At 39.2% G+C, this 20754-nt stretch overlaps 1 protein-coding gene across 7 annotated transcripts in view; it reads right to left on the bottom strand.

Moving 5' to 3' along the window:
- The window catches only part of Dlgap1 (DLG associated protein 1), a 792565-nt gene that overhangs the window by 688752 nt on the left and 83059 nt on the right, over positions 1–20754 (bottom strand). The window lies entirely within an intron of this gene.

The raw sequence follows: 20754 nt of genomic DNA, 5'->3' as shown, positions 1-20754 counted from the left end.
ATAAAACAACAAGCCCCAAGCCATGTTAAAACACACAGATTACAGATTAATAGAAATGGGTTAAGTGTAAGTGTTAGCCAATGGCAAGCCTGAGCTACCAGCCCACCATTTATAATTCATATTCAGACTCTGAGTCGGAATAAAAAGTGCAATTATCAATAAGAGGAGAATAATGTGTATTCTAAGTAAACAGTGGGATCTTTGAGTCACGGTCAGGGTTCCTATCACTTTGTGACAATCAATCCACATATTTGACCTCTTTGGGAAAACTCTATATTCTATGGAGACACCTGTGGAACAACAAAATTAAGTTTCCCTAAGTCAAGCTCTTTAAAAGTATTCAATGAATACTTATTATACTTTCTGTCTCTCTGTATGTGTGTGTGTGTCTTTCCCTCTCTCTGTATCTCTTTCTCTCTGTCGCATCTGTCTCATCTCTGTCTCTGTCCGTCTCTGTCTCTCTCCTGTTGTTGCTTTAAACTTACAATGGAGAAAGAGAGGTGGTGTGATGCACTGATTATACAATATGAAGCCTTTGCCTAGTGATTTTTAGAAATCATCTCAGTACTCATAAGAGATGAGATGTCTTCATTTCTGTTTTACAAATAAAGAAACTATGAATCAGCAAGTTTAGAATGTGCCAAAGTCAGATGACAAGAAAACAGTGGATCTGGGACTTCAACCATGCCTGTCGGACTTTCAAGGTCCATGCTATATCTAGCCTCTTTCTTGTTTTTGGTTTTTTGGGGGTTTTTTTGGTTTTGTTTTGTTTTTTTTTTTTTGTTTGTTTTTTTTTTTTTTTTTGGTTTTTCAAGACAGGGTTTCTCTGTAGCTTTGGTGCCTGTCCCAGAACTAGCTCTTGTAGACCAGGCTGGCCTCAAACTCCCAGAGATCCACCTGCCTCTGCCTTCCGAGTACTGGCGTGTGCCACCACCGCCCGGCTGGCTCCTTTCTTCCATAGTCCCTTCTTTTTAAATAATTTCTTGTTTGGATGGTTGGATTTTGTTGCTATTGTTGTTTGTTTGTTGTTCTTTTGGTTTGGTTTAGTTTAGTTTTATTTTGTTTAGAGACAGGATTTGACTATTGAACTGGTAACTGCCCATCCCCCACCTCCAGAGGTGGGATTACAGGTGTTTTCCACAGTCCCTGGCTATGGATTCTTCCACACTTGCGAGAAATACAGTAAAATTTTTAAAAGGTAAGCTAATTTCCCCAAAAAATTGCTTGATCCAAACATATTGCCTTATTTCTATCAATAAATAAGGTGAATGAAATGTCTAAAGTAAAAATTGAATTTCCAGCTAAATATAAAAAAGAATGCATACAGGAAGAAATATTGAAGACAAAGATAGAAAATAACAAAAGTAAATCAGAAAAACGGAACTCAAAAGTCAATACTCTAGTTGTTTAAAAAGTAACTGTATCAAAATAAGGAAGACATAAAACTGACCAGGAAAAATAAAAAAGGCAAAGCTAAATAAAAATGAGAAATTACAAAGGAACTAACTACTGAAAAATGAAATGAAATAAAATAAAATTATGAGAGACCCCTCTAGAGGCATACATGCACACATGTTTGAAAACCTAGATAAAATGAACAATTTTCAAGAGAAATGCAGACAAATTGAATTGGTAAGCAAATGATAGATATCTTTACATATGGCTGACATAAATCAAAACAACAATATGACTTCAAATATTAAAATAATCAATACAATAACACATAACATTAAGTTCAGAAATTCACAAATAATATGAGACTTGCATTATAACTAGTCACACTTAGAAATCTATGAACGGAGCTAAACTAAGTAATTTTCAGAAACATTATTGTGATCACATAAACTTAATGATAAGAAATGTTCATACATACTGTACTCCAGCTAAATGTTTTCATAGTGGTATGAAATTTTAAGTATGAGGATTTTTTTGCAGCATTTGAGGGCTGTGCGATTGATTAAATATATTGATGACAAAAGAGAGAAGTTTCTCAGTCTGAACAAAGTAGTTATGAAAAGGGATCAAATGCTTTGATGTAAGACATACCATTTGAACGTGCTCCAGGAAAATGCCAAAGACTTCTGGAATAAATGCAAAACACTTTACAATAGAGGGATAGGCAAAGAATTCTGAAATGAACACCAGTAGCCCAAAAACAATAAAAAGAATTACCAAATGGAATTGCCCGGGAAACAACTGGGAGAGTGAAAAGACCACCTACAGAATGCGAGAAGCTTTGTGGCTACCAGACATTTGATACTGAACTAATATTTAGAATCTATAGCTCCTTTAGTACTCAAGTACCCGAACCCCCAAACACCCAACCAACAAATTGGCAAATCAACTGGATAGTTCTTAAAAAGAAGTACATATGACCAGTATGTATATTTTAAAAAAAAATGCTCAACACATTTAATCACCCTGAAAACTCAAGTCAAAAATACATTGACATTCTACCTTGCCCTGTCAGAATTACTATCATCAAGAACAAAGAATAAATGCCGGTAAATATATGGGGGGGGAAGAAACTTTATACATTGCCATAGGAATGTTAGTATAGCCATTGTAAAAAGTCAGTAAGAAATATCCTCCAAAAGTAAAAAAAAAAAAAAAAGAATTAAAAAAACTACTGTATGATACAACTACTCCACTATTTGATGTGGGATTCCCCTCATTATGCTGTGAATTCCATTGGTTAATAAAGAAGCTGCTTTAGGCCTATGCCAGGCAGAATAGAGCTAGGCAGAATAAACTAAGCTGAACGCTGGAAGAAAGAAGGCGGAGTCAAAGAGAAGCCATCTAGCCCCACTGGAGATAGACACTGGAAGGCAGATGGAACTTTACCCTGTAAGCCACAGTCACATAACGATACACAGATTAATGGAGATGGGTTAATTTGGGATATAAGAGCTACCTAAAAATATGGTCAAGATATTGGCCAAACAGTATTGCAAATGATATAGTTTCTGTGTGATTATTTTGAGTCAGGGCGGTTGGGAAATGAACAAGCAGCCTCCAACAACAACTAATGGGCATACAGTTAGAGGAACCTAAGTCACCATACCTCAAGGATATATGCACTCCAACATTTAGCAATGCTAAAAATCATGAAGTTATAGTATCATCTGCAGTGTATATCAGTGGATGAAACTTTAAGATCATCTATTTATCTAGCATTTATCATCTATCATCTATCTATCATCTATCTATGTATCTATCTATCTATCTATCTACTTATCTATCTATCTATCATCTTCCTCTCTTCCTTCCTCCCTAATGGGGTTTTATTTAGTCATAAAGATGAAGAAATTATGTCATTTGGAAAAAAAAGTCGATGGACCTGGTTACCATCAAACTAATCAAATAAGCCAGAATGGCAACTATGCATCTGTAAACCAATAACCATTTATATGAAAGTGAAGGTTAGTATTTGGGAAGAACAGACTACCATCAGCAGTTGGGAGAGGTGACAAGAGAGAAACTAAATGAGAGATGAAAATGGGCAAAGAAATGACATATATAAAAATGTCATAATGTAACATAATTTTGTACAATTAGTATATTCTAGTGATATTTTTGAAGCAGTTTCATGTAATAAAAGGTAACAGTTTAGAAAGGAGGAATCAGTAAGACTAATTTGCATTAGTCTTTGTGTGAGCAGAGAGATATGAAATAGGTACAGCTGTGTGCTGCTGTGTGCGTGTCTAGGATTACACATTTCCTCTTCGAGTCAATGGCCACAGAGCAATAAGCACACTAAACAATCCAGACCTTGGTTTCCACTCATCTGTCCAGGGTCTCAGAGGAAACAGCTGATGTGAAGAATGGGATGGAGATGAACAAGAAGAGAAAAAGCAACAAGATGAGAGGATACAAGGTCCTGTGGTGCTGAGCATGGGCAAAAACTCAAGGGTCAATAGCATATCATAGGGACATAGAACCCAACCTGAGAGTGTTCCCATTGGCCCAGACTAGAGCATGTGAGCAGAATAAAATATAGGTAAGTAGTCAACTGAATAAGTGAGAATGAACTAACTTATTCTCAGAGTAGAATTCACATGGAAAATGCATAGGAAGAACCATAAGAAAAGAATCTTGATAGAAACATTATCAATTGTTTTGAAGGCAAGAATCAGTTCTGAGTGTTAAAAGTAGTGAGGAAAAAAAAAACATGGAAAAGTAGAAAAATAGGATATTAGATTGTAGTAATAAGAGCGGCAGGGCTGTGTTCCCAGCACCCCGGCCGCCTGCTTAGCTAGCTTATGCCCCGAAATAATTACACGGACACTGTATTCTTTTAATCACTGCTTGCCCCATTTCTATCTAGCCTCTTCTAGGCTAACTCTCGCACCTGGACTAGCCCATTTCTAATATTCTATGTAGCACAGCTAGGTGCGCTTACCAGGAAGATTCTAGCCTAAGTCCATCCTGGGTCGGAGCTTCATCGCGTGCATCTTCCCGGGAGCGGGGACGTCTGCTCCCGAGAGGAGAGCTGTGGAGTCTGAGCTCACTTCCTCTTCCTCCCAGTGTTCTGTTCTGTTTACTCCTCCCACCTATCTTCTAACCAATGAGGGCCAAGCAGTTTCTTTTTATTTAACCAATGACCTTCCTCCATCATTAGATAATCCCAGGCAGCCTTCCCACAAGACACTTAGTAGCTAATAGAGTATGATGATGAAAATGACATCCAACACAGCAACCAAGTGAGCAACTGGCCATCACAAGCCTCAGCCTCCTGGGTGAGCTCACACCTCCTGGGATTTCAGACTCAGAATCAACAGCCTGCATTTAATCAGAAAGGAAAACTTTACAAAGCAATTGAGGGACAGTCTCCAAAGCAACTGGCCATCACTCTTACAAAGCATTGACGTTACGAAGGCAAAGGTCTGGGGGGAATTCTCTAAGTCAAAACAATGATGGAGCCACGAGAATGAATGAAAAACATGAGCCAGCCAAGAAACACAAGTATATCATGGTTGCAACATTTGAAGCAGGTTATAAATAACATCAATATTCATGATTTTATAATATCAGCATTACGTCAGGGGTTGACATTTGGTGAAGGTGCTAAGTTTGTGGAAATTGTGTCATTTTAAAAGTTACTTTATGGATCTTAAAAGTAAATGCAATCACATTTCTATTGCATAATTATAAAATGTCAAAAATTTTCTGAGGATATCTAATCCAATTGCCAATCAGTTAGTTTGAAGTCTCTTAAATGAAACTCATTCTAAAATTTTTCTGTAGAGTCCCACTTTTCTGTGGATCATATTCAGTCCCCTTGGGGACTGCACAGTCTACTGTGGAAAATGTCAATCAATCACTGAAGAATTAATGTAGGCCCAGTACCACTCTCAACCAACAGAATGTAGAGTGTTCTGAGTTCTTGTGACTCTCTTTCTCCCCCAAAGGACATGTAAGACAGTATCTAAACATGGAACAATATCAACCCATGAATTCTTTAGTTTTGAAAGGTAGGACCACACCTAGGGCAAGAAGGAAACAAAAATCTGCAATAATTTTCATGGGAATTCATATTTAAAAATTGCAATTTGATTGTTCAAGTGTGTTGCAGTTGGCTACAATGTCTACTTATTTATTACTGTGCACACACAGAGTCGATTAGAGATCACAGAACCAAACAAAGGTGTCGCAGCGTGACTGCACAAGCACATTGGCCTCCAACATTAGCAGCATTGGGTGACACACACGCATATCTGACCACGACACCGCAGAGAATTCTCCTCTGAACTAGAGCCTACCCATGCAATAAATAAAGTTTGTAGTTCCACTGACTTTAACTGCTTTCATTACAAATTCTTCAAATTATAGGTTCAATCGAATTACTGCATCATTAGAATACGGGGAGCAGTAAGCCATTATTTCACTAGTTAACATTCTTCAGGAGACATTGAAACGAATGTAGGCCACCCTGTAGAAATATTGATGACTGAAATCACAGCCTTCACACACACTGAAGGCAGCGCAATCAAATGTGCTCCATTATTTTAGGCATTTAGCAAGACTGCAGAGGTTACTGCAAGCCTTCCGTAGAGCAGAGGGCAGGAAGACTATATCGGATCATGGGAAGAAGGAGCTAACGTCTCAGGCATTCACCAGCTCAGCTTTGAGGACTCTATGGCGGTGATGTAATCACCAGGGAGGAATATTAGCAAGAATTACATAAACCTCTCTTCACCAATTGTCAGCTTGTATACTGTAGATTAAGCTCTGCCACAGGCTTCTAGTGGTTGGCAACTCATGCTGTGGAAAATGTCACAGGGCCTTGCAAGCCCACTAGCTGTGCTCCATAGAGCAGAAAATTAAGCCTGGCATATTTGGGGGAGGAGTCTTCTGGTTTGTAAGAATTTATAAAAATAGCCATATGGAAAGAACCCAGGGTCACATTCGTAAGTTTTTAATAGTTTCGCCATAAATAATTTTGTCACACATGTTAAAATCTTACCTCATTCTGTCTCAAAGCCTAGATAATGTTTACTTGTGAGAATTCATTTCCTCTTCTAATTATGAAGATATATAAAGAGGACAATAAAATATTTTTACATTTATGGCACATCAAAATATGCTGAAGAAAGTCAGCACCAGCAACTGCATTCTGCCCTCAATTACTCGGTTATTTTGCTTCCTCCTGAGTAAGTCTGAACCGATAATCATTTATCAAAGTATTAGAGTTTCATCATGAATTAATTAGATTCATTGCACAAAGGCAATACTACAAATGAAATCATGAATCTAAGTAACACCAGACTGAAGTTTATTGCTTATTTTATGTGTGTAGTTTGAATTATGCTTAGCCTTCAAACAAATACTTTCTGTAGTAACACATTTGCTTAGGCATTTTGGAAACATTTAAATGCATTTTTTTTTCTCCCATTACAGCAACATACAGCTTTGTCAGAAGGGCTACACCTTATTTGTGAACATGGACTAGAACCGTGGTGTTGAAATGTTCGACAGAAGGGGTCCATTAGAGCAAATGGCACATTGTTGTTCCTAGAAATGATCGCACAGCTTAGGGAACAGCACCAAGCTATTTATTTTGAGTCAGTGATTTCATCAAAATAAGGTTATGTCTCCCTATCCCATTCCTCTTTTCTTACTTTACTTTGGCTGCTGTTCGGTGAACCTTAGGGTCCAGAGTAGAATGAGGTAGCTAGAGTCTGTCAGGGTAGGTGAGGAGTTAGGCAAACAGAGAGTAAACAGGTTCTCAGAAGGGGAGCTCAAAACGTTCACAAGCTAACAGTTCCGTGAGTCCCCTCGACAGCCAGTCACCGCTCCCCTATAAAGGAAGGAGAGGGTCAGCTTAGGGCTGGCAAGTCAAAGATGAACCGATAATGGTTTCAAACTGGCTGCAAAACCAGAGTAAATTGATCACATTAACACAATGCTTTCTGGGATTAAAGTTAACGAAACCAAAGGGGCAATCGAGACTGTCGTTGCTCTTTTCAAATCCAAAGCTAACAAGACTGAAGGGTAAAGTCATGTTAGTGAATCCAGTCAGTTATCTCTTTAATACTAATGAGCTTTTGGCCACACAGAATACAATGACTACAAAGTTAAAGTGTACAGTAATAGACTCTGATTAATAATTTTTCCTTGTTAGCTCAAGCAAGCAGAGGACGGTTGTCACTCCAGAGGCTCCCATTATTCTGGGTCGAATACATTTTTTTTTAATGATCAACTCAATAAAAGGCTCAACGGATAAAGCCCTGAGGCAAACGGTTCTCTCTCCTGGCTTTTCCCTTTGTCCTTTCTTGCAAGGCACAGACAGTACCCCTGCTCTGAACTCTGCTTTCATTAAAAAAATTTCCTTAACCTTTTCACTGTTTTCCATTTGGCTCTTTGTCTAGGAAGATGCTTCAGGAAAGGTCTTTCTAAACTTAGGCTGAGTCCTCAGCCCAAGAACGGAGGTGATTTTCTGTGACAGTTCTATTAGCAGTATAGAAAGGCCCACTTTAATACCCGTGCAAAGAATTCCTGACTTCAGAGAACCCCCCCCCCCACACACACACAAACATACACCTTCCCTTACCACCCTACCCTTCTCGCGCTGCTGAAAACTCAACCCTGATTCTCCTCACCATGATCTGAAGGGGCAACCTCTGCCTCCCCAAAGTCCTATTCTCCTTACCATGATCTGAAGGGGCAACCTCTGCCTCCCCAAAGTCCTATTGATTACACTTATAGCCTTTGCTTAGTACCTGCTTTGTGAATGTCACCGCTTTGTTTGCAGTGAGGAAGCCCCAAGCTCCCTGACTGTTTGTCTTATCTAATAGCCTCTGTTCTATGACATTTCCTCTTCTTAGTCATCTAACTGCTCCCGACATCTTGTCTATTCCATAAGCTGTTCCATTTAAAGGAGGAAAAGCTGGCCTCCCATTACCCCAAGTGTTCCCACACACAGCTCTGTCCTCACTGTTCCCTGAGTTGCTTAAAACACTTACCCTCAAACAGTGTTTCATGGAAAGTGCTTGGACTTCGTTCCTGTCTGACTGTTTTTCTGCCAATGAGTTTTCTGTTTGTGACTGGGCATTACTCTTGTCCATGCAGGTGAAAATTCCTTGGGGCACAGGTCGCTTATGAGATCCTGAACATTCTACAGTTAAGCTCTAACACCCAATGAGGGCATGACGAGCATGCAACCAGATTGTCGGTGCACCTCGTGTTCTTTCAAAAAGTTTGCTGGACAGAACTGAGTGTCAGAAGTACATAAGCATGTCAGTCACTTCATGCAAGACAGCAGTCCCTGGAGCTAGCGTTCTTACTATCTGCAATGTCTCTGCTTTAACCGATCCCGCAGACTGGGAGTTGAAAGAATAGAACATGCATGTCTCCACCCACAGAACACACAGCAGCTTACGTTACACTTTACTCTGTCTTATTCTTCCTTTCTCTAAAGGTCCCACAAGAGAAGCTGGCTCTGTATAAAGGCTTCTCACTGATTAGGTCAGCCAGCCAGCCACAGATCCTTAAGGACCACTCTGCTCAAGTTGACCTGTATAAAACTGCAATCGCCTCTGAGGCTGAGCCCTGCAGTAAGCAAAACAAACTGTAGCTAAGGCACCTCCTGGCTCCCAAGAGGAGGCAACTCCATGTGGCCAGCAGCTTCTTTGGTTTTCTCCAGTGTAGGTTAAGTACTGATTCCTTGTATAAAACCCTCTGTGGCCTTTTGTATCTGGGTTACATTTTTTTCTTATTAAAAAAAAATTGGCTTACAAAAACAAAATGTGTTTTCTGAAAAAGAATTTTTATTCTAAAAATGTGGAAATCTTGAAAGACTACAAGGAATATTATACATATATATAGTGTGTGTGTGTGTGTTTACTACTCTGATACAGTAATATCTTACATGTTTCCCAAGAGCATTATGGTTGGACAGTGGTTAGATTGCAAAGACAATATAGCATGTGTATCTCCATCTGCAATGCTCCTAAATCTAAAATTGTGAATGGCCAGGCATTGCCACTCACGCCTTATCGCCGTACCCAACAGGTGGAGGCAGGCAGATTTCCCTGTGCTTAAGACTAGCAGGAACTACGGTGAGGCCTTGTCAAAAACCATGGAGTTAGAGAACACACTAGAAGTTGCCAGACATTAGGGATGAAAGGTAAATGGTTTTAAAAAGATAGCACAGAGAACTGTATAATTATGGGAAAGGTCCAGATCTTGATTGTGTAGACAGTCACACAAATCTATACTTGTGGTGAAGCAGAACACACAAACACATACACAAGCATATGTGTGTCAGGGAATTATCACAACCCCTGTGAATGCCAATGCTTGCTTCCTGTTTGACATTTTGCTACTGAGATACATGGGAACTCCATATACATTGTGTATTATGCATATATTTGCAACTTCCTATGAGCCTAAAATATCGAAGAAAAAAAGCTACAAAATCAAGGTGTCTTCCCTTGATTCCCCAAGCCTAATAGGTTCTGTGTGAAGTTTTTATACACACTTCTCACAGCGATTCCCCAAAGTTCTACATGCTGCATCCCACTCACGCTGTTGGTCCTGCCTAAAATCCGCTGCAGTCACGTTCTGCCCCACCCACCAGTTCCAATGTGACTATGTCACATCCTAAGTTCAGGGTCCATCTGCCAGGACCACCTTTGACAGAAGCAATCACACACTAGTTTGTGGGGGCTCTTTTCACCTAATGGACCATCATGGGCATTTGAATTTCCATTATGAGGTTCTTCTGTCTCACTCTGAGGTTCTTCTTAATTTGACAAGGTCAATCATTTTCCTAAGGTTAAATACTATGCCCCCAAACTTCCAAACGTGTCCCTAGTCCAAACAGCTATTTTTGAATTCTAAATTGTACTTAATATGTATGATAAATAGCATGATAAACAACAACAACAACTCGGGCCAGGAAAGGGCTTATTTCATTTTACGCTTCCAGGTAACAGTCTGTCACGATGGGAAATCAGGATGCTGATTGTCCTGCCCTCTCTCTGGCTCATGCTTAACTGCTTTCTTATACAATACGGGGTAACTTGCACAGAGGTGACACCACCCACAGTGCTCGGGGCCCTCCCACAGCAATCAGTCATCAAGAAAATCCTTTGCAGCCATGGCCACATGCCATTCTAATCTCGGAAACACCTCCATCGAGACTCGCTCCTCAAGTCCCCCCAGGTTGTATCCAGTTGACAGCAGAAGCTAACTAGGACCAACAGGCTTCGTGTAGCTAATTAAATTAGTTTTCACTGAATATGTCCCAACTAAAATCTCAACAGCACATAAAACATGGTGTTTCCAGGAATCTATCTATGTCAATATTGAAACAACTTTGTAGTTCTAATAAAGCAAGTCAAAATATTGGTATCATTTTCTCCTATCACATTCAATCTATTCTGCTGGCTCCCTCAAAAGTTACCCCGAATTTAAGCATATCCCACTACTTCGATTTTCATCACCCCATTTTGTCCATTAAGGTTTCTAGTCTGAGTTCTTGAAACAGGTTTGAATGTCTCTCCTCTGTCCTCACTATTGTGTGGAAGATCAGCACTCACAGATCCCTTATAAGTGACAAGCTACAGTATCAGGTGACACATTTCCTCCCAAACAAACCTGTCTGCTTGTTCTTTTGTTCTCTTCACTGCTTTGCCCGTTAGTTCTAACCCCATGTGGTCTATTCTAATCTCCGTGTGCTCCTTCGAGGACATGCACAGACCTCTGTGCTTCTTATCTTCCAACGTGAAGATCTGAAAGGACAGCTTTCCTGTCTTGTTAAGCAGCTGCTCAAGGGACAGCATCATAGATGCTACATTATCACTCCATGGGCTGTCTCTACAGCACTTAAGAGAGAAGGGAAGCTCAAGGGACATTGGAAATAAACCTCACACGTCCAGGAAAGCAGGAGCTTACAAGATCACACACACACACACATAGCACACACACGACACATTCTCTCTCTCTCTCTCTCTCTCTCTCTCTCTCTCTCTCTCTCTCTCTCACACACACACACACACACACACACTCATAGACACACTCTCTCATTCTTTCTCTCTCTTTCTCTCTCACTCACTCTCCCTCTCTCTCATTCAACTCTCTCACCACTCACTCACTCTCTCTCTCTTTAACTCTGACTCACTCACTCCTTCATACACACATTCTCTCATTCTCTCTCTCTTTCTCTCTCATTCACTGTCTCTCCCTCTCTCACACACACTCTCTTACCCACTCACTCTCAGTCTCTCTCTCTCTTTAACACTCACTCACTCACTCATTCACTCACTCACTCACGTGTTCCATAGCAGTAACTAATTTTGAGGAAGCGGAGACTTTGGAGAGGAGGCCTTAGACCTGTCACTGTCCAGTTCTGCAGTGCAATCCAGAGATGCAGCTCGTCCATGCTGAGGTGACCTTGTCCTGCTACAGCTGCTTCTGTGTCACCGAAGACCTCTAAATAGTCACTGCCCTATACTTCAGTTATCCACAAAAACACCAAGTAGGATGTGGTGAATTCGTTACTTTCATCAGTTGCTCTATGGAAGTCTCATACAATTCCTTACCATTGTCCACGGGACTCACAAACCATAACTGGTACAGACAGACAGGTGATATATGATATGACAGAGACGATTAAAAAGTAAGTAGGTGGATACTAAATAGACATTAAAATAGAAGAAAGATCAGTGGGTAGATAGGATAGACAGATCTAGATATCATCTGAAGACTACTCAACATGTAAATCATAGCTGAAGGCTTGGTCCCCAGTGTGACTCTGCTGTGTGTAGCAGAACTCTGGGATTATGCTATAGGCATCTAGTACTAAGCTTCTTGCTCCCCATAGTTTGCTCAGCTTTCTTTCTTATACACCCTAGGGGGTGACACACAGTGAGCTGGGTCCTCTCCCATCAGTCATTAATCAAGAAAATGCTCCATAGACTTATCCACAGGTCAGTCAGATGGAGTCATTTTCTTAATTTTCTCTTCTCCTAGACAACCCAAGCTCATGTCAAGCTGACATGACTCACCAGCTCAGAGCTCAATATCAAATAAAGACACCAATGATAGACTTCAAAGTCAAACCCAAAGCATAGGCAAGAAGAAAAAATACAGGTTGTGGCAATTTAATGCACTGCTCACTAAAAGAATGATGTATAAAGTCCGTCAATTCAATAAAACATTGAGTTTTATAAAATTTTTATATAAAAATTGGCTCATTAGAAAAAAATAAATAAAAAAAATAAAAATTGGCTCATTAGAATTAAAGCGTATTTGATAAAAATCCAAGCAAAAGTAGCCAAAACAGGGAGAGGCTTCAGATTAATAAAATTAGAGGCAAATAATGTGTAGGCTATTCAAGATTACAATGATCTGTGGGTAATTAGGGAATGCTTCGAAAACTTTTATTTTGCAACATCAAAAAATATAAAAGAAGCTGACAAATTCAAAGGCTCTCATGATTTATCAATGTGAGATCAAGGAGATAAAAATAAGTTACGTAGATTCATAATAAGCAGTAATAATCCCTTCTCACAAAGAAAAGCTGAAGTCAGAATGGATACACTTTCCAGTTCTAGAAAGGTTATAAAGAAGAGCTTACACCAACATTCTTTAAACTAATATATAAAATAGACATAGCTAAAACACTACCAAAGTCATTTCAAAGGCAGCATTACCCTCCAACCAAAGTCAAGTAAGGACACAACGAGAAAGAAAGCTATAGCTCAATTTCCATGACCATAAACAAATATTCCCACTATAGGCAAATTTCTTTCATTAGCACAGATGCAAGAATTCTTAATGCTTGCAAACCAAATTTAAGAATACATTAAGAAGATAACACACCATGACAAAGTTAATTTTATCCCAAGGATACAAGACTGGTTCAACACTTATAAATCAATAAATGTAACAGACTACATAAGTAAATTTACAAACAAGTATCACATGATCCCCTCGATAGAAACAGCATTCAATTGCCCCTCATGACCAAATCCTTGGAGACACTAGGGATGGAAACTGTGAATCTCAGCATCGCAAAGGCTCTTCATAACAAATCTACTATCAATTGCATTAAGTGGAGACAAATTTTCCATTATTTCTTTTGAAATAGAGAATGAGACAAAGATGTCCACCCTCTGCTTTCACTTGGGACAGCATTTGGAAATTTGGAGTAGTGAAATAAAATACATACTGGAGATAGAAATAGGAAAGTAAGAGCAGAGATGATATGATCTGATACTTTAGAAGACTTTCAACTCCCTTAAACAATCCTGAGACTCACAGGCTACTTTCCCCAAAGCAGAAAGATACAAACCACATACATCTTTCACGATGATCTGGCTTGAAACAGAATTTGGAGAAACAAATTGACAGTGCCTTCTAAAATGCCTAGAAGTAAAATAAATAAGAAAGCGAGACCTCTGCAATGAAAACTTCAAAACGCTGAATAAGACATTAAAAGGCAGAAAGACCTCCCAGCCTGGATATTATGAAAGTGACGATATTATTGGAGACCTACAGACTGAGTGTGGTACCCACCAAAATGCCCACAATAGTCTACACAGAACTAGGAAAACAGTCCTAAAATTCATTTAGAAACAAACAAACAAACAAAAAGACAAAATATCCAGAGTAAGTCTAAGCACAAAGAGTAAAACAGATGGCATCCTAGTACTTGATCTCAAACTATAGTTCAGAGAAACAGCAATGAAAAAGTAATGCTTCTGCCCTAAGATAGATGTGTAGTTCACTGGAACAGAAGAGAGAACAAAGAATTAAAATTAGGGCACAGATACCTACATTTGGACAGAGCTGTCAAGGCATATATTTGAAAAAGAACAGTCTCAGGGGCCCTAATGTGAGACCTGAAACCTTGAAAATACATGAGAAAAACATTTTAATACATAGGCACAGGCAAATTCTGTCTAAAGAAAATAGGTATAGTATAGGAAATAATCCCAAGAATTAAAAAAAAAATGGTATTATATGACATAAGAAAACCAGCTGTCCAACAAAACAGTAAACACATACACACATGAGCAATGCTACATGGAGTCAACAGATCTTGTATACATGTGTGTATGTGTAAAAATAATTACTAAGGAAAAAGAAATAGACAAGACAGCCAACGTGAGAAAAAAAATGGATCTGACATTCAAACTATGTAAGTTAAATGCACCAGTGAACTGGAAGACAGTTTTCAAGAAATGCAAATGGCCAAAAAAAAAAACCCCGAAAACCTATTCAATATCCTAAACCATTGGAGAAAGTGAATTAAAGCAACTCTGGAGTTCCATCTCACCCTAGTCAGGGTGTTTTCATAAAGAGAACAAATGCAAACATCTGGAGAAGAAGTGGGGAAAGAGGGACCTTTACTGCTGATGTGAATATAAACTGATGTAGGCAGTTCTCAACAAAGAACTCCTGAAAACAGGACCAATTTATGACTGACCTTATCAGTCCTGGGTATAAACCCATGGACCTATCATTGTCTTCTGGCCTCTGCAGGAACCTGAGCAGACATGCCATATACACACTGACAAACACATATACACATGAGTAAAAATAAGTTGGAGATTAATAAAAGATATCCACAGGTAATAGCTGGGTACAGTAGCACGCACTTTTAAGCTCAGCACACGAACGCAGAGGCAGGAAGATCACTGTGAGTTTGAGTCCAATCTGGTCTACATAGTGGGTGCCAGGCTATCCCAAACTCCGTAGCGAGACTTGTCTCAAAGGAATAAGAACAAGCCGCACACTGAAGCAACAGAAAAAGATGCTTACAGGTAAAATGTACTGAGATAATTCATCCCCAACAGGCCCATCCTCAAAGAATTACTGACAGAAGTTATTTGAGCTGAAAGAATATAGTAGCAGATATTAGTTCAAATGAATAAAAGGAAACTACAAAAACTTCACAAGGAGGTTTATTAATATATCATTACCCTAACCATTTCAAAAACCTTTGCATAAAATAAGAACTGAAGAGTTCTGCTGCTGGCTGAATGGCAGATGAAGTTGTCAGAGTAAGGCAGTCACGGCCAGGCAGTGGTGGGAGGCAGAGGCAGGCGGATCTCTGAGTTCGAGGTCAGCCTGTTCTACAAACAGAGTTCCAGAAAGGCAGGTCTACACAGAGTAACCCTTTCTCGAAAAAAAAAAGTACGGCAGTCATAATACAAAGAGAAATAAATGTAGCTATATACTACAAAGAGTTTTATTTTTCTATTTTGTTGGAATTAAATGAACATTAATGTAGACTGGTAAATTATGATGTATATGGTAAGTTGCTAAAAAAGGAGTATAATTAAGTTGTAAAAAAATATGAACATGGTACACCGGAAAACATTTAGTGACAAGAAATAATAATAAAAAGAAGCCTAAAAGGAAAAGAACAAAAGGAGTAAAGAAGTAGGAAAATGGGGAATACAAATGTGATAGTCTGAAGGAGAATGTCCCCCATAGACTCAGATATTTGAATTCTTCATCCCCAGTTGGTGGAGGTTAGGAAGTTTGCGGGAGATTAGGACGTATGGCCTTGTTGAAGGAGGTAAGTCACTGGGGTTTGAGGGTTTCAAAAATGCAAGTCATTACCAGTTAGCTCTCTCTGCTTCCTGTTTGTGGATCAGATGTGAGCTCATAGCTGCTGTTCCTGTGACATGCCTGCCTGCCTGCTTGCCACCTTCCACCATGTTCCCTACCCTGAAGATCAGGGTTCTAAGCCTCTGGAACAGTGAGTCCCTGGATTAATGCTTTCTTTTTTCAGTTGCTGTGGACATGATGTTTTGTCAAAGCAATAGAAAAGGAAATTAAAATAACAATTCAAGTACATAATAATTACATGGAACTAATTATTAAAAACAAATCAATTTAATAATTAAAATGTGATCACAAGGTCTCATGATTTTGGTGCATTCTGAGCCAGGTATTAATGCAGAACTTGAGAAAACACATTAGAAAGGACTGGACTAAAGGGCAGTGGCTTTGCATTGAAAGCACAAAGAGGACTGAAGTGAAAGAGGATGAACTCCCACCCACATTGTAGCCATGAAACAGCTGGAGCGGGTAAGCCAAGAAATATCAGACCCCTTGGGCCAGCAGGATGGCTCAGCTGACAAATGAGCCGGTTGCCAAGCCTGATGTCCTTAGTTTGTTCCACCGGACCAGCGCTGTGAAAGCTGTCCTTTGACCTCCACACAGATATTCTGGGATATGTATGTGTGTAAGCACAAACACACACATGCAAGAGAGAGAGAGCGACAGAGACAGAGGGGGAGAAATTAAAAACAAAAAAAAAATTTACTGGAGACAAAAAGGAATATTTCATTATGGTAAAAGAATTAATTAAAAAAATACATAAAGAAATAAAACAAACACTACTACCAGCACATCTTCAAACGTACCAGAAGCAAGGTGAGGCACGCCCTCAACAGCAGCAGTAGGAAACCTCAGTGCATCGCTCTTGGTTACTGGTGGAACTAGACCGCAATGAAGCCTGGAGGAGAGCTGAATGAGAATGCTTACTAACTGGATTAACTCGCATTCACAGAACAAGGCAACATATATGTCAAAATATGCCAAGCCCTACATGAACCATGGTAAATTTAGGAGCATAAAAATCATACTACATGAGCGCTGTGAGTGAATACAATGCAATAAAATTGGGAATCTGCACCATAAAAATTTTGAGGAATCAATAAATATTTGGTAATTAATACACCTCTAAAGCAACTGATTCAAAGGAAACATATCAGAACTATCAGAGGGTATAGCTATCCGTAGCCTGATGATGGAGATAAACTCCAAGAAACACATCCTTTGATAATTTCAGCACTGTACAAGTACTACTGCTTATATTTATACAAATCAAGACAATCGCCTGCCTTCTAGGATGAACAAAGTAGCCACCACTGTGCATGTGGTTCACAGGAATATGATGAACACAGTATCAGGTTATATTAGATACAGCAAAAGCGTTCGTAAGAAGGAAGATATATCTTTACTGACTGATGTTGGGAAAGAATGATAGCATAGGATTAGCATCCAGAGATTCCATCCAAAACACTAGGAGGATTAACTCAACCAGAGCTGGCAGATTCCATTACTATAAAAAGGTAACAGAAAAGGAACCTACAGAGACAAAGAAAAGACTAATGATCTCCTAAGGGTCGGCATGGGGTGGAGGGGTTACTGCAAACGGAACTTTCTAAATGTGGCTTAGAAGGGCACATGTACTTACATGTACTTAAAACCATTGAGTTATACAACTAGAATGAATAGATTTAACTGTATGCAATTTACACCTCAAGGAGGCCATTGAAACATAATGACTTAATTGGCAATGAAAAACATTCACATATGTGTCACAAATAAGTGAGATTCAATGTTACTAAAGTTAACTATCCCAGGGCTAAGCACAAGCGTGGCTTTAAAACCTTTAAGTATTTATTCCTGATCTTTAACTTTTTACAATCAATAAATATTTCTCCGAAGTCTCTATATTAAAAATAGAATGTTCACATTAATCAATCAGATGCTGGCTTAGTTTTAAAAATTACCTAACTTTATACACGCTATTTGCCACCAAGATACTAAGTCAGCACCTAGCTCTCCATCCCTATGGCGATATGAATACCATGGAAATGGTGTATTTCCTAATCATAGGACATGCCTCATCTCATTAACAAGAGTCCATTATCCATAACTATATACAGGCATATTTAATCTAAGCTGACAGAAAACTGACCTTTTCACCTCTATTCTTACAATATATAAAAGCCATGTGAGAATCTGTCCCACTGCTGCTGATGGGGGAAGGAGGTGGGGCTTGTTTCTTTCCCAGCAGCTGCCTACGAAAAAAACAACGCTAAGTGTACTAATATAGCGCGCTGGCATTTTCTGCGCTGACCTAAATTATAAAGGACTGTTTTCAAGACCATCAGGCAAACTAAATTTAAACACTGATTACATCTCCACACCTAATATGGCACGCGGCTCTGAAGCAGCCGTGCAGATGTGTTACAGGAACTGGCACCATGTAATTTCAGAAGGATTAGTGGGCACGTGATTTTCAGCAATATTGAAACAGCAGCAGAAATATTGAAACAGTCGCTATCAAATCATGGCCAGATTTGATTCGTTGTTTTAACTTCTCAAATGCATCCATCACGACCATCGATTTCATCCTATCTTACCTAGTCAGCTCTCTCCCACTGTGAAAAAACTGCAAAGCTTCCTACATCCAATACCTGAACTACCGAGTAATCAAGTTATTCCATTAAAAGACAGCAGTTCTCTTAGATCTTTCAGCCCGAAATGATGGGATTAGAAGGAATATAAAAATAAAAAATTTCCTCCAAAAATTTAGGCAGTTTTTGAAAAAGGCATTCTGCTTTAGTATCCAGCTACATATTTTATACAAAAAAAATTGTTAGTAGGAGAACTGAATGACTCTTGTTTTACTGGCATCTGTAAAATACACACAAACACACACAAGTGTTATATACATAGTAATGTATATAACGAAGATCGACACAAACAGTGGTACAGGGTGAATGCTTTCTAAGTGTGATATCTGAAGTCGTATATTAACAGCATTTGGAGGGAGCTGCAGAGAGTTAATGAGGGTTAGATGAGGTCATGAAGACAGGGTCCATGACGGCTGTGTGGGAGAGGCACACTCTAGCTAGCACTCTGTCACGTGACGAAGCCAAGGAGACCCTGAGTAAATGCTAAGCACATGGCAGACTCCTGATCATGAGTCAGACAAGCCCATTCTTTATTATCCAGTTTTGGGGTGCTTAACAACCATACTATCCCCCAATGCATGTGTTATCATGCAATTTCACTATGTACAAATATCACAGAGTTTAAATACATAAATGTCAATGCTCCCTTTTACTGTATACCTTATTCTACGCAATATCACCTAACTGTATATTCATTTTTCACATTTAAAAATATTTTAATTCTTTGAGAATTTCACAAGATGTATTATTATCATATCCACCTTGCTGTAGGAATACCTACAGCCAGTAGCCTTTAAGTTACCTGCCCAATTGGGCATGGCCTCTTATACTATATGTGCTCATATAAAGCGCGTGTCCAGCCTCTCTTCCGATAGTGCAATTCGGTTCCTGTTCCCTGTTCATGCAGAGCATTGTGATCTGTGAGTCTACCCCTAAATAAATAACCCTTTATTATACTCAATTCTGAGCTAGTGTGGGATTTCTTTTTAACGTCCTTCTTCATCCACCTTTAGCCCTCCTCTTCCCATTTCACAACATATAACCCTCATCTCTTCCTTTCTCTCTTTCTCTCCTGTGTTACCCTCCTTTCCTCCTTCTCTCCCTCCCTCCCTCCCTCTCCTTCTTTCTCCCTGTGCATATACATACAACTCTTTCCATTTTAAAGGTCATATTATATCACTAAAGCTTTAAATTAAACACTGACTATGAGCAATAAAATTTTATTATAAAATAAAAATGCTATTAAGTTTCATAGATGATACATGTATATATTTATGAACAGATAAATTCATGCATGGCTAGATGGATGATGGATTGATGCATGGATAGATAGGCAGATAAGATAAATCAATAGAATATTAGACAGAGAGAAGACAGGTAGATAAATATGTGGGTAGGTGGATGGATGGACAGATAAACAGACAATGCAAGCAAATGTGCCTTTCGCAGGCAGCTCTACCAGCTGGTTAGCAGCTGACACTGGTCAGTGATATGCGGCTGATTGTTTTCCATAGTGGAAAACCGATTCACATAAGGAAAGATACATCTTTAAAATCACAGTAATCTCTGAGGGAAGAGGCAGGAACATAACTGCCTCTCCCTGAAGCCAGGATGCACTGCTCAGGTGAAATGACTCCTCCTTGCTTGCTCCCTAATTGCAACACGTGTAAATGCAAACATATAAACATAACTGAAAGCACACGTTTTGACATTCACATACAGGCATGTTTCATAAGAAGTCACATAGCTAGCAAACATTCAAGCTGGTGTTCTGCCATGTGTGGGGCCACCTGCCTGTAATTCCTCAGTAGGTAGAGTCATGGGGAAAGATGGATCTTGAGTTAGAAGCCAGACTAGGCAATATACAAAAACCGTGCACTCAAATGTCAAACTTAAACAAAAATTATGCTATAATACTTTGTCTTCTATTTTGTTTCTAGCTAACAAAACTCAGGCTTCAAGCCTCAAACAAGAGCTAGAAACCATCATGTAGTCCCACGTACTCAAGAGGTGAGGCAGG

Source organism: Microtus pennsylvanicus, chromosome 22 (assembly GCF_037038515.1).
Source record: "Microtus pennsylvanicus isolate mMicPen1 chromosome 22, mMicPen1.hap1, whole genome shotgun sequence".
Classification (NCBI taxonomy): Eukaryota; Metazoa; Chordata; class Mammalia; order Rodentia; family Cricetidae; genus Microtus; species Microtus pennsylvanicus.
The sequence above is the reverse complement of the archived record's forward strand: the minus strand, read 5'-3'. Positions and strand labels throughout refer to the sequence as shown.